Genomic DNA, 14,142 nt, shown 5'->3' with positions numbered 1-14,142 from the left:
TTGCAAAGGTAGGGCCCCAGCAAGGACAGAAGCCTACCCGGCTTACCTGGGATTTAGCTCTGGCCCCTCTGCTTGGCAGCCTCCAGCTGAGATGTCAGGGCCAAGGCACTTCCTAGCTGGCATTACTGACTGGGAGCAAGTCAGGGAGACAGATGGATTCCTCCCATGCAGTGTGCTTGGCCAGAGGAACACTGGGGACTAAGGCATGTTATGTGAACAAATAAATAGCCTTCCCACTTCTCAGCACCAAAATAAATTTTGAAAATTAAATCTTGAAAATCCACTTGGCAGAAGAAAAACTAAATTTAACTCCTGCTCTCCTAAAGATATCATTTTAAAAGATGAAAGAGCAAGCCACAGAGGGGGAGAAAATATAACACATATAGTTGAAAAAGGATTGGTGTCCAGATAAATTTTTTAAAAAACAACTCTTACAACTCAATAATAAGACAATGCCCAATAAAAAATGAGCAAAAAATGTGAGTAGACACTTAGCAAAAGAAGACTTACATAAATGGCCAATAAGTCCATGAAAAGATACTCAACATCATTAGTCATCAAGAAAGTCCAAGTTAAAATCAAAATGAAGAGATGCCACTGCACACTCAATAAAATAGCTAATATTAAAAAGACCAACATTGGGACTTCCCTGGTGGTCCAGTGGTTAAGAATCCACCTTCCAATACAGGGGACACGGGTTCAAACCCTAGGTGGGGAATTAAGATCCCACAGGCCGTGGGGCAACTAAGTCTGCACACCACAACTACTGAGCCCACATGCCACAACTAGAGAGCCTGAGTGCTGCAACTACAGAGCCCATGTACTCTGGAGCCCATGTGCTACAACTACGGAGCCCACATGCCCTGGAGCCCACACACCACAACTAGAGAGAAGCCCGAAAATCGCAACAAAAGATCCTGCGTGCTGCAACTAAGACCTGATGCAGCCAAAAATAAAAATAAATAAATAAATATTTTTAAAAAAACAACCAAACCAAATCAAAACAACAACAAAAAACCCACAGTGCTAAAAATAAGAAAACAGTCAGGTTTAAAAAAAAAAATCAAAAGACCGATATTATCAAGCATTGGTATAGACACGGAGCAACCCAACCCAAGACCCTTATACATTGCTAAAGGGAATGTAAAATGGCAAAATCGCTTTGAAAAATAATTTGGCATTTTCCTTTTAAAGGCTACCCATTATAGTATGACTCAGCAATCCCACTCCTAGGTATCTACCTAAGAGAAATGGAAGTATAACTCCACACAAAATCTTAAGGAATGTTCATGGCAGCTTCACTCATATTAGACAAAAACTGGAAACAACTCAAATGTCCACCAAGAGATAAATGAATGAAAAAATTAGGGTATATACATACAATGGAAACTAGTCAGAAAAAAAAATTAATACACGTGACTTGGATGAGTCTCAAAACATGCTGAGAGAGCCGGACATGAAAGAATACTTACTGCATGTTTCTATTTACAGGAAGCTCTAGAAATGGCAAATCTAATCTTTCGTGGCAGAACAGAGGTCCGTGGGTACAAGGAAACGTGGAGTGACAGCACTGTTCTATATTTGAATGTGGTGGACACCTGGGTGCAAACATTTATCAACACTCGTGGAACTGCACACAAAAAGGGGATGCATGTTATTGTACGTATATTATACCTCAGTAAAGTTGTTTTTTAAAAATCTCAGGCCTGGAGACTTTAAGCATGACACCACTGAAACAAGGAAGTCAGGAGAATTTTCTTGGTGAGATAACAGAGCTGAAACTTGCCTCTGGCCTTACCCTCTCCTACCAGCTCCACCCTCTGCTGACATCTTCTCCCACTGAGGCCCAGATTTACTCTTAAGCTGCCCAGACAGAGTAGTGTCACATCCATACAACAGTCCTGCAAACAGGTAAAGAAAGGGAAATACTAGGTCGTAACAAGCCCTAGAGTGAGGAACAAAAAGCTCCTCAGCTTTGCCCCCCACCAGCTGGACAGCCTTAGTCAAGGAAGTGGCTTCACTTTGGTGGCCCTTGGCTCCTTGTCTGCAAAACTGGGGTGATCATCAAGAGCCCTGGTGACTTTGAGGGGTCTGCTTGCTGGAGTGATGAAGCAGGAGCCAGGCCAAGGGGACTGGGAAGGGAGGTGCAGGAGAACACAGTGTTTAAGAGTTCCCCATGTCCCACCCAGCTTGACTACAGAATATCATTGAATCCAGTCAAGAAAACAGGCCTGTAAGACCTTTGCCAATTGCTAAGGGCTAAGCAATTGTAAGCGACTGGCATTTTGTCCCACTCCTCCTGCATTTTCTCTCTTCTCTCATTTCCTCAACGGATCTTGACAGGACAGTTTTCCCTTCTCTCGATGTGTGTGCTGAACATGGAGCAGGCACCTTATTCCATAGGAATTCCCTTTTATTTATTTATTTATTTGTTTGTTTGTTTGTTTATTTATATCTTTGGCTGCGTTGGGTCTTCGTTGCAGTGCATGGGCTTTCTCTAGTTGCGGCGAGCCAGGACTACTCTTCCTTGCGGTGCACGAACTTCTCATTGCGGTGGCTTCTCCTGTTGTACAGCATGGGCTCTAAGCATATGGGCTTCAGTAGTTGAGGCTCATGGGCTATAGAGCACAGGATCAGTAGTTAAGGCACACGGGCTTAGCTGCTCTGCAGCATGTAGGATCTTCCTGGGCTAGGGATCGAACCCGTGTCCCCTGCATTGGCAGGCGGATTCCTTTTTTCTTTTTAAGGTTTATTTTTATTTTTTTATTTTTTTAAACATCTTTTTTGGAGTATAATTGCTTTACAATGGTGTGTTAGTTTCTGCTGTATAACAAAGTGAATCAGCTATGCATATACATATATCCCCATATCTCCTCCCTCTTGCGTCTCCCCCCCACCCTCCCTATCCCACCCCTCTAGGTGATCACAAAGCACATAGCTGATCTCCCTGTGCTATGCAGCTGCTTCCCACTAGCTGTCTATTTTACATTTGGTAGTGTATAATATGTCCATGCCACTCTCTCACTTCGTCCCAGCTTACACTTCCCCCTCCCCGTGTCCTAAAGTCCATTCTCTACCTCTGCATCTTTGTTCCTTTCCTGCCCCTAGGCTCTTCAGAACCTTTTTTTTTCTTTTAGATTCTATATACATATGTTAGCATATGGTATTTGTTTTTCTCTTTCTGACTTATTTCACTCTGTATGAGTCTGTAGGTCCATCCACCTCACTACAAATAACTCAATTTCGTTTCTTTTTATGGCTGAGTAATATTCCATTGTATATATGTGCCACATCTTCTTTATCCATTCATCTGTCTATAGACACTTAGGTTGCTTCCATGTCCTGGCTACTGTAAATAGAGCTGCAAAAACATTGTGGTACATGACTCTTTTGAATTATGGTTTTCTCAGGGTATATGCCCAGTAGTGGGATTGCTGGGTCTTATGGTAGTTCTATTTTTAGTTTTTTAAGGAACCTCCATAGTGGCTGTATCAATTCACATTCCCACCAACAGTGCAACAGGGTCCCCTTTTCTCCACACCCTCTCCAGCATTTATTGTCTGTAGATTTTTTGATGATGGCCATTCTGACTGGTGTGAGGTGATACCTAATTGTAGTTTTCATTTGCATTTCTCTAATGATTAGTGATATTGAGCATCCTTTCATGTGTTTGTTGGCAATCTGTATATCTTCTTTGGAGAAATGTCTATATAGGTCTTCTGCCCATTTTTGGATTGGGTTGTTTGTTCTTTTTTGATATTGAGCTGCATAAGCTCCCTGTATATTTTGGAGATTAATCCTTTGTCAGTTGCTCCATTTGCAAATATTTTCTACCATTCTGAGTGTTGTCTTTTCCTCTTGTTTATGGTTTGCTTTGCTGTGCAAAAGCTTTTAAGTTTCACTAGGTCCCATTTGTTTATTTTTGTTTTTATTTCCATTTCTTACATTTAGGTCTTTAATCCATTTTGAGTTTATTTTTGTGTATGGTGTTAGGGAGTGTTCTAATTTCATTCTTGTACATGTAGCTGTCCAGTTTTCCCAGCACCACTTATTAAAGAGGCTGTCTTTTCTCCACTGTATATTCTTGCCTCCTTTATCAAAGATAAGGTGACCATATGTGCATGGGTTTATCTCTGGGCTTTCTATCCTGTTCCATAGATCTATGTTTCTGTTTTTGTGCCAGTACCATATTGTCTTGATTACTGTAGCTTTGTAGTATAGTCTGAAGTCTGGAAGCCTGATTCCTCCAGCTCCATTTTTCTTTCTAAAGATTGCTTTGGCTCATCAGGATCTTTTATGTTTCCATACAAATTGTGAAATTTTTTGTTATAGTTCTGTGAAAAATGTCATTGGTAGTTTGATAGGGGTTGCATTGAATCTGTAGATTGCTTTGGGTAGTATAGTCATTTTCACAATGTTGATTCTTCCAATCCAAAAACATGGTATTTCCCTCCATCTGTTTGTTATCGTCTTTACTTTCTTTCAACAGTGTCTTATAGTTTTCTGCATACGGGTCTTTTGTCTCCTTAGGTAGGTTTATTCCTAGGTATTTTATTCTTTTTGTTGCAATGGTAAATGGGAGTGTTTCCTTAATTTCTCTTTCAGGTTTTTCATTATTAGTGTATGCAAGAGATTTCTGTGCATTAACTTTATATCCTGCTGCTTTACCAAATTCATTGATTCACTCTAGTAGTTTTCTGGTAGCATCTTTGAGACTCTCTATGTATAGTATCATGTCATCTGCAAATAGTGACAGTTTTACTTCTTTTCTGATTTTGGATTCCTTTTATTTCTTTTTCTTCTCTGATTGCTGTGGCTAAAACTTCCAAAACTATGTTGAATAAGAGTGATGAGAGTGGGCAAACTTGTCTTGTTCCTGATCTTAGTGGAAATGGTTTCAGTTTTTCACCATTGAGAATGATGTTATGTTGGCTGTGGGTTTGTCATATATGGCCTTTATTATGTTGAGGAAAGTTCCCTTTATGCCTACTTTCTGGAGAGTTTTTATCATAAATGGGTGTTGAATTGTGTTGAAAGCTTTTTCTGCATCTATTGAGATGATCATATGGTTTTTCTCTTTCAATTTGTTAACATGGTTTATCACATTGATTGATTTGCATATATTGAAGAATCCTTGGATTCCTGCGATAAACCCCACTTGATCACGGTGTATGATCCTTTTAATGTGCTGTTGGATTCTGTTTGCTAGTATTTTGTTGAGGAATTTTGCATCTGTGTTCATCAATGATACTGGTCTGTAATTTTCTTTCTTTGTGACGTCTTTGTCTGGTTTTGGTATCAGGGTGATGGTGGCCTTGTAGAATGAGTTTGGGAGTGTTCCTCCCTCTGTTATATTTTGGAAGAGTTTGAGAAGGATATGTGTTAGCTGGCAGGTGGATTCTTAACCACTGCACTACCAGGGAAGTCGGAATTCCCTTTCTTACAGTCCAAGTCCTTTTCCCCAGCTCCGTTCCCTCTTTTCTGTGTAATTCAATCTATGGTGGACTTAGCAGTTTGGAGCAGCTATGTTGTACTGAATCATTTTAAAATTCAAGCTCATTCAGATCCATAAACAGAGGTGTAGCACTTTGTGGGGGAATGCACATGGCAGCAGCCTTTCTCAACACACAGCCATCTTCCCAGAAATACAGTCAGTCCTCAGCTCAGCATTTCCCCCAATGGCAGTCATGTGAATACACCTTCATTATTCTGCCAACATTGTTATATTCACTTATCACCCAACTAATCTAATTTTCTTTAAATCAACTTCAAATCAGTTTTTTTTTGTTTTTTTTTTTGTTGTTGTTTTTGTGGTACATGGGCCTCTAACTGCTGTGGCCTCTCCCGTTGCGAAGCACAGGCTCCGGACGCGCAGGCTAAGCGGCCATGGCTCACAGGCCCAGCCGCTCCGCGGCGTGTGGGATCTTCCCGGACTGGGGCAGGAACCCGTGTCCCCTGCATCGACAGGCGGACTCTCAACCACTGCACCACCAGGGAAGCCTCAGTTTATTATTTTTTAACTTAGCTCACTCTAAACAATAATAACCATGAAGTCATGAGTATGATATGTTAATATTTTCCTAATTTAAAAAATTATATATATAGAATTACATTCATCCATATAACCTCTAACATCATTTCATGTACCACCATGTTCCACATACCACACTCTGGGAAACACCACCTGAAGTCACCACTGTGACCCAAGACCAGGCCTCAACATGATAGTAACACTAGTCAACCCAAACCCCCTTTTTATTTTTAATTTTAATTTTTTTATTGAAGTATAGTTGATTTACAATGTTGTGTTAGTTTCAATTGTACAGCAAAATGATTCAGTTATACACACATATATATCATTTTTTTTCAGATTCTTTTCCCTTATAGGTTATTACAAAATATTCAGTATACAGTAGGTCCTTGTTGGTTATCTATTTTACATATAGTAGTGTGTATATGTTAATCCCAAACTCCTAATTTATCCCTTCCTGCCTTTTCCCCTTTGGTAACCATAAGTTTGTCTTCTATGTCTGTAAGTCTATTTCTGTTTTGTAAGTAAGTTCATCTGTATCACTTTTTTTAGATTTCACATATAAGCTATATCATATGATATTTATCTTTCTCTGTCTGGTTTACTTCACTTAGTATGATAATCTCTAGGTCCATCCATGTTCCTGCAAAATAACATTATTTCATTCTTTTTTATGGCTGAGTAATATTCCATTGCACATATATACTACATCTTCTTTAACCATTCATCTGTTGATGGACACTTGGGTTGCTTCCATGTCTTGGTTGTTGTAAATAGTGCTTCAATGAACATTGGGGTGCATGCATCTTTTCAAATCATAGTTTTCTCTGTATGTATGCCCAGAGTGGGATCGCTAGATCATATGGTAGTTCTATTTTTAGTTTTTTAAGGAACCTCCATACTGTTCTCCATAGGGAGACCCCATTTTTTAAACAGAGCTTCCACTGTATATGCTCTGTCTGGATTGAGGTTATTGCTTTTGGGGGCTTATATTAGTCTGCTAGGGCTGCCACAACAAATTACCACAGACTGGAAGGCTTAAACAACAGAAATGTATTTCCTCACAGTTCTGGAGTCTGTAAGTCTGAGATCAAGTTGTTGGCAGCGTTGATTTCTCCAGAGGTCTCTCTCCTTGGCTTGTAGATGCTGCCTTCTTGCAGAGCATGCAGAGATGCTATAATGTAAACAGCTCAAATAGTATTACCCCCTCTTCTACAAACTCAGAAAGATTAGGTGAATGACTTACCTGCAACTCCCTGGGTAGAAGAGAGGGGCGCTCATGCCAGAACCCAGGTCTCTGACTGCCCGGCTCCAGTAAACAAAATAGCACAGGTCTAAAAATAGTCGAAAATTTGGGGGTCCACACCAGAAAGGCCTTCTTCTTTTGCTACAGAGGAAATATATCAAAACTGTTATAATTGTTTGCTCTAGAGCCAGGCTGCCCTGAGTTCCCTCCCAGCTCCAGCCTTCACCTCTGAGGGAGCCTGATCAAATCACCTCATCCCTCTCTACCTCTGCAACATGGGGGTAACAATAGTACCTGCTTCAAATAAACTAATCCATGAGGAAGACTTGGCACAGTGCCCGACATATAAGAAAGGCTCAGTAGGACGTAGCTATCAACATCCTGTTACCACAGACAGAAGTCACTCAGTTCTTATCCTCACCAGCGGCTTTCTGGATGGTAATGCCAGGCTCTTGCCACAGGGTGGCACTCTTGTCTCTGACCTCCTTTCTTGCGTGAGTCACTAAAGCTTCATTTCTCAAAATTCCAGGTTGGGCAAGGATGAAAGACAGACCCAGAAAAAGATTAAAAAGTTTGGGCACTACAGCCAAAAGAGTGTCTACCCTGTCACATCAAAAGTGCAGAAACTGGGCTTCCCTTGTGGTGCAGTGGTTGAGAGTCCACCTGCCGATGCAGGGGACACGGGTTCGTGCCCCAGTCCGGGAGGATCCCACATGCCTCGGAGCGGCTGGGCCCGTGAGCCATGGCTGCTGGGCCTGCGCGTCCGGAGCCTGTGCTCCGCAACGGGAGAGGCCACAACAATGAGAGGCCCACGTACCACAAAAAAAAAAAAGAAAAGAAAAAAAAGTGCAGAAACTGCTTCATTCACTCACCTCTGCTGGCTCTTAGAGCTGGGTTCCCAAGCCTGGCTGGTCCCCAACCTTCAGAAGAGGCTGAAGGAGCTGATAAAACTGGATGGTCCAGCCTCACCCCCGCACGCCATGCAGGGTTTCAGGAGTCAGGCCTGGGATTCTGAGGGAGAAGGGGGATTGAAAGTCATTGCTACAGAGCAGAGCTCTCTCAGACTTTAATGCACTTGCAAATCACCTAGGGACCTTGCTAAAACGCAGATTCTGATTCAGCTGGTCTGGGGAGGGGCCTGGGATTCTGCGTTTCTAACAAGCTCTCAGGTGATGCCCATGCTGCCTTGAGTACCAAGAGCCTAAAGGACCTGGCCCATTGCCTAGCAGCATACACTCTTTGAATGCTTACTCTGTGTAAGCTCCTCATATGTCCTAATTCACTGAACCCTCACGATAGCCACATGCACTCAGTACTATTGTCCCTGCTTTATGGATGAGAAACAAAAACATTAACTAACTGTCTCAAGGTCAAAACAGCTAATTAGTAGCAGAGCCGAGGCTCACAATACACTTTTGCTAAAGCAAGTATTAAAGTTAACACGATCCAGCTTTCCTCCCTCACTATCCAGGACAAAGAGGAAAGGTCACGGAGGCAGCAGAGCAGTGAAGAGGACAGATTCTGGAGCCAAACCTCCCAGACTCACAATCTCAACTCTGCCACTTAGGAGCTGTGTGACTTTGACAGGTAGCCTGACCTCTCTGTGCCTCATTTTCTTCATCTCAAAACTGAGAATAACAATAGCACCTACTTCAGGGAGTTGTTACCAGGATTAAGTGAGGCAATTGAATAAGGTGCTGAGCAGGCCCCTGGCACGTGGTCAACACCCAGCGTTGCCTGTGCCCCAGTCATACTTTCAAGGCTGTGAGAATGGCAAGGAACAACGAGGTCTCCACTTCGGGTTTTCAGGAGCTCACGGTTTAATGAGGGACAGTGGGAGAAAGCGCTAATGGAAGGGCCATCAGAGCACCTATGGAGAGTGACCACTACCATGCAGCACAGCAAGAGGTGGCACCCCAGCACCCTCGTGTGCAACTTACATTAATTCATTTGTATGCATCTTCCCACCTACCCCCCAAAAGAAGTTTAATATCTTGAGTGACTCCACCCACCACTCCACCCAACAAGCCCAGAGAGGGCATGAGATGGGGGCTGTGAATCTGCTGGGCCCTGTATGCCAAAAGTCTCTCACGGTGTGAGCTGACCACAACGTGGGTGACTGCAGTGTGTAAAGACACTTGATTTGGACCCCAAGGCCCCTAAATGCACACCTGCTACTCCATATGGCACGTTATCCATTCCAGCACTGGAGGAAAAACAGCCTGGGATTTACTGAGGCAAGGGGCCGAGTCTTGAACATGGGGCTGTCGGTTTTCAAGGGTGAGTCTAAGCCATACATTTTATTTTGAGGTCATGGTTTAAACTCTAGGTAAGTTGAACGGGCTCCTCTGGGTGCTAGTTACCAATATGTCTTCAAGAGACTGGAAAATATCTTAAGGCCCATCAGCAGGGGAGTGGTGAGCAGAAACTATGGTCTCTGTACAATGAGCTACCCTAGCAGCTAACAGAAGCAATGAGCTGCGGCATTATTTACAATAGCCGAGATGTGGAAACAACTTAAGTATCCATGGGTGAATGGATAAAGGAGGTGTGATGTATATGTATATACACAATGGAATACCATTCAATCATTAAAAAATAAAAAAGAAGGAAATCCTGCCATGTGCAACAACATGGGTGGGCCTTGAGGGTATTATGCTAGGCGAAGCAAGTCAGAGAAAGACAAATACCATACGATCTCACTTATATGTGAAATGTAAAAAACAAGCAAACGAAAACCACACCCATAGCTACAGAGGAGGGGGTGGGAGGATGGAGAATATGGGCAAAGGGGGTTAAAAGGTACAAACTTCCAGTTAGAAAAGAGATGTCATGGGGATGTAATGTACAGCATGGCAGCTCTAGTTAATAATACTGTACTGAATATCTGAAAGTTGCTAATAGATATTAAAAGTCATCATCACAAGAAAAAGTTTCTGTTAACTAGACTTACTGTAGTTAAGGTATAAGATGTTGAATCATTAGGTTGTACACCTGAAACTAATACAATGTTACGTTGATTATACCTCAATTTAAAATTTTTAATTATTAATTAATTTTAAAAAGGAATGAGGGGCTCTTGAAGTTCTGATATAGAAAGTTCTCCAAGATATAGTGTCCTATGACAATAACAAGATGCAGATTGGTACGGACAGTTTGTTACTCTTTGTGCAAAAAAGGAAGGGGGGGGGATGTATTTGTATGTATTCGTGTGTACTTTAAAAAGGAAAGATCCATATAAAACTAATAGCGATGGTTACCCATGGTGAGGGGTCACCAGACAGACAGGGGACAAAGGCAAGAGAGAATCCTCCTACTGAACGCCTCTTTTTAAAAATTGTGGTTAAAAAAAAAACACATAACATAAAAGTCACCATCTTTAAATTTTCAAGCGCAGTTGTCAGGAATGTTAAGTGTATTCACATTGCTTTGCAATGGTACTGAATATATTTTAGTACTTTGAAAAATTTTTGAACCACATACCTGTATTGCCTATTTTAAAAATTAACTCTAAAATCGTTATACCCAAATAACGTGAAAAAAGAGAATTGTTGTACTGGGAAAAGTTAGGGAAAAAGTGCTTTGAAATCAGAATGAATTGAATTCCAATCCTGTCCCTGCCATTTACTGGACTGGGGCAAGTCAAGTAATCCTCTAAGCTTTAGTCTCCCCTTTCTTTAAAATGTACAGAAAGACGGTGCCCCCTCAAAGGGCAGTGGTGAGCATTAAATGAGAATTCTCATGAAGCCCAGGTGCAGTACCTCGCAGGAAGTAAGTTCCCCATCCACAATCAATTATTTTTTCACTGCGCCTGGAAGAAGCCTGGACAAAGGAGTGCCTTTCAGGCCAGTGCAGTGGTGTGCAACCCTTGAAGGACAAGAATCGCGGGGGGGAGGGGCGGGGGAGACTGCCTCCCAGGACTCCACTCCAAACCTACTGCCCCAGAATCTACTGGTGAGACCAGAGTACTCCGATTCTAACACCCCCCCTCCCCACCACCAACTCAGACCAAAGCGAGAGAACACCTTAGGTGGAGAGCCTGTGCTCCTGGTTGCACCCCGGCATCCAGCTGCAAAACCTACCTGGACTTTGAGCTGTTTGCTCAAGCGTCCACCAGGCGAAGGAGGGCGGGCGCTGGCGGTGGGGGCGGGAGGTGGCAGGCCCAGGCGGACGGACATGGAGATGTCATTCTGGACGCAGAGGAGTTCCAACCTCCTCGCTGAGACTGCTGAGAAAGAGAGCTTTGGGGAGCAATTTCCGTGTGTGTTGCGGGGCGGCGGGGGGAGGAGGTGCCTTTTCTGTACCTTGAATCTTGCATCGCTTTCCTTTCCACTTAAAGCAGCGAAAAAGAATGCACTGTCCCAATTAAATTGATTCATCATCCATTTATTGAGATTCTGATGCAGCTCCCCAGCTGCTCTATCCACACCCGGGGATGCGGTGGGGAGCAGACCCAGTGCCCCTTGGTCGCCTGGAGGTGCCAGTGGTAAGCGTTTATCCCAGAGAAAAGCACGGCGAGACGCGGCGGCGGCGGCTGCCCACTTTCCTTCGGTTCTCTCCGGGCCCCTCCATCCGTGGGAGGCTTTTCTTCCAATTGCCCACATCCATTTACTTTGCATCCCCTTTCGGCCTTCCCAACTGCTCGCAAAAGACCTGCGTCCCCGGATTTCCCGGGGATTCTCATCCTCTCCCTCCGGATGAAGGGGGCTCGAAATCGGAGGCTGCACTGGCTCCATGGGGACAGCAGGTGGCGCCCTGGGCTTTGGTGGCCGAGACAAGACGGCCTTAAGTAACGACTTTCCTAGAGAGAGCAGAGGTGCCCGGTGCACAGAGGGGCGCAAGGAGTATTTGATAAGGAAGCGAGTGTGCATGTGAAACATGAAATCGTTTCCCCTTACACTGTCTCCTGGTCTAAGCTCCAGAGCTGGCAGGAGGGTGAAAGAAGGAGAAGGCGCCGGCTGGAAGGGCAGCAACCTCCTCAATTGCAGAAAAGGGGAACTCGGCCCAGAGCCAGGAGGCTCACGCAGGCCCCCAGGGGGAATGGCACAGCCAAGACTCCTGTCCTTCCAGCTCCTGGGCCGGCCTAGAGCCAGCCCTTAGACTCACCAACGGGGCTCTTCCAAAAAATTTGCCGGTATTCGCACAGCCCTTCTTAAGAGATGGTGTACTGGGCTCTGAACTAAGATGAGTATTTCCCACGCTCAAGCCCTTTACATCCTTGTTTGTGATTCTGGCCGTATCTCCACACCACCGGAGTTGTTAACCGGTTAACATTTTTCTTAAAATCAACTCACGTTTTAAATTTAAATATAATTATGAGGGAAATATTTGATTGTTGTAATAACTGGAAGCCCGGTATTTCTTGCCAAAAACAGGACTGTAGAAAGACATACATAACAATTACGATTCCTTAGAAGTCTGGCTGTTTCCCAGTGAAGATCGTTTGCCATACCAGCAGGGACGAGTTTTCCACACTTTAGGAAAAACTGGAATTCCAGTACAAGCTCTCCCAGTTATTCTGAATGAGAGGAGACAAGAGGTGGTGATGGGAGAGAAGGGAGCGGAGCTGGAGAGAGAGGCAGCTACATTTTTTACCGCAGCTGCAGAACAAAGGGAGCCTTGACTAATATTCCATGTCCTTCCTGCAGTATGCACATACTTCCGGGAACAGCAAGTTATTTTTTACTCTGGGAAGCCGGAGGCAAAGGGTGGTGACCCAGCTTCCTGTGAGCCTGCCCCACCCTTTCTATGGAAAGAAAGACAGCATCTCAGGGTGAGGAGGCCCTTAGATGTTGACCAGCCAGAGAGTTGGAGGGGAACCGAGGTAGGCCTCTACCCTTTCTGCTTCTGCGGAGAAGTCTTCAATACTGAAGAACTGCTGTGCCAGTCCTGCCTCTATCACTTCCTGGTGGCGGGGACTTCAGACAAGTTCCTTAACCCCCCTAAGTCTCAGTTTCTTCATCTGTAAAATGGGCATGATGCCTACTTCATAGAGTTGTGTGTAGGCGCTAAACAGGATCATCTGTGTAGAGTCAGCCAATCAATAATTTGCAGAACACCTACTGTTGTAAGTGCTGGGTGCATAGCCCAGTTCCTCACGTAGGGTTAAGCCTGCAAGGAGTATTTGGAAAAGCAGTGTATATAATATACTCGTAAGTTTGTATAGCATATCTTCCATGCCACAGCAACTTCAGCCAATCCCCTTCTCGTATGTGGTCTCTGCATCTTCTGAGGGCCCTCAGCACTCCCTGTGGTGGTGACAGCATTCTCCCTTTCATTATGGAGACATCACCTTCCTTCTCCTTCTCCAGGAAGACAAGCAGAGCCCACTGTAGTCATCGCTGCCCCTCCGTCCCACCCAGTGTCTGTAGAATGCCCTGAACATTACATAGGCACTCACGTGAAGTTTGGTATCTGAAATTCCACTGCCCATGTGGCTCAGACCGGAAGTCTTGCAAAGCAAACACCTTTTGTTTGGCCATTTTGTTCTGAAAGTGCCTGTAACCAGCCAGGTGTTGGACCCGATCGCAGTGCACGTGACTGAGCACCTGGAGTCTCCACCCCTCCAGCTTGGTGGCCTCACCAACACACAGGAGCCCTGCAGCCCCTTCTTCCTGGCTCAGCCACACCTCCAACAAACAGGAAACCTAACTACCAGGACACTGAAGCCCTTGCCTTTGTGACTTGGAGACCCCACTTATCAAGGAACATTGATCACCTTCTGGTGACTTCCCATCACATGTAAAATAAAGTCTGACATCCTTCCCAGGTGCACTTGGCCCCCATGCTCTGGCCTCTGCCCACCTCTAAACCTCAATCCCTTCTCCTCTTCTCATGCCCCGCCCCCAGCTTCAGGCACACGGGC

The 14,142-nt window shown here is 44.2% G+C and overlaps 1 long non-coding RNA gene across 4 annotated transcripts in view; it reads right to left on the bottom strand.

Annotated features, from left to right (window-relative positions):
• The window catches only part of LOC137214448 (uncharacterized), a 50,830-nt gene extending 38,587 nt beyond the window's left edge, over nucleotides 1-12,243 (bottom strand). For 2 of the 4 annotated variants that reach the window (XR_010938914.1, XR_010938913.1), the window contains exons 1-4: nucleotides 11,360-12,243; nucleotides 8,150-8,288; nucleotides 7,278-7,418; nucleotides 1,490-1,630 (exon numbers count right to left, since the gene is read on the bottom strand). This is a non-coding gene — a long non-coding RNA (uncharacterized lncRNA). The remainder of the gene's footprint in view (nucleotides 1-1,489; nucleotides 1,631-7,277; nucleotides 7,419-8,149; nucleotides 8,289-11,359) is intronic. The other 2 variants (XR_010938912.1, XR_010938915.1) reach the window with 1 other exon arrangement.
• Nucleotides 12,244-14,142: the final 1,899 nt, after the last annotated feature.

This window comes from Pseudorca crassidens, chromosome 20, assembly GCF_039906515.1.
Source record: "Pseudorca crassidens isolate mPseCra1 chromosome 20, mPseCra1.hap1, whole genome shotgun sequence".
Lineage (NCBI taxonomy): Eukaryota > Metazoa > Chordata > Mammalia > Artiodactyla > Delphinidae > Pseudorca > Pseudorca crassidens.
The sequence above is the reverse complement of the archived record's forward strand: the minus strand, read 5'-3'. Positions and strand labels throughout refer to the sequence as shown.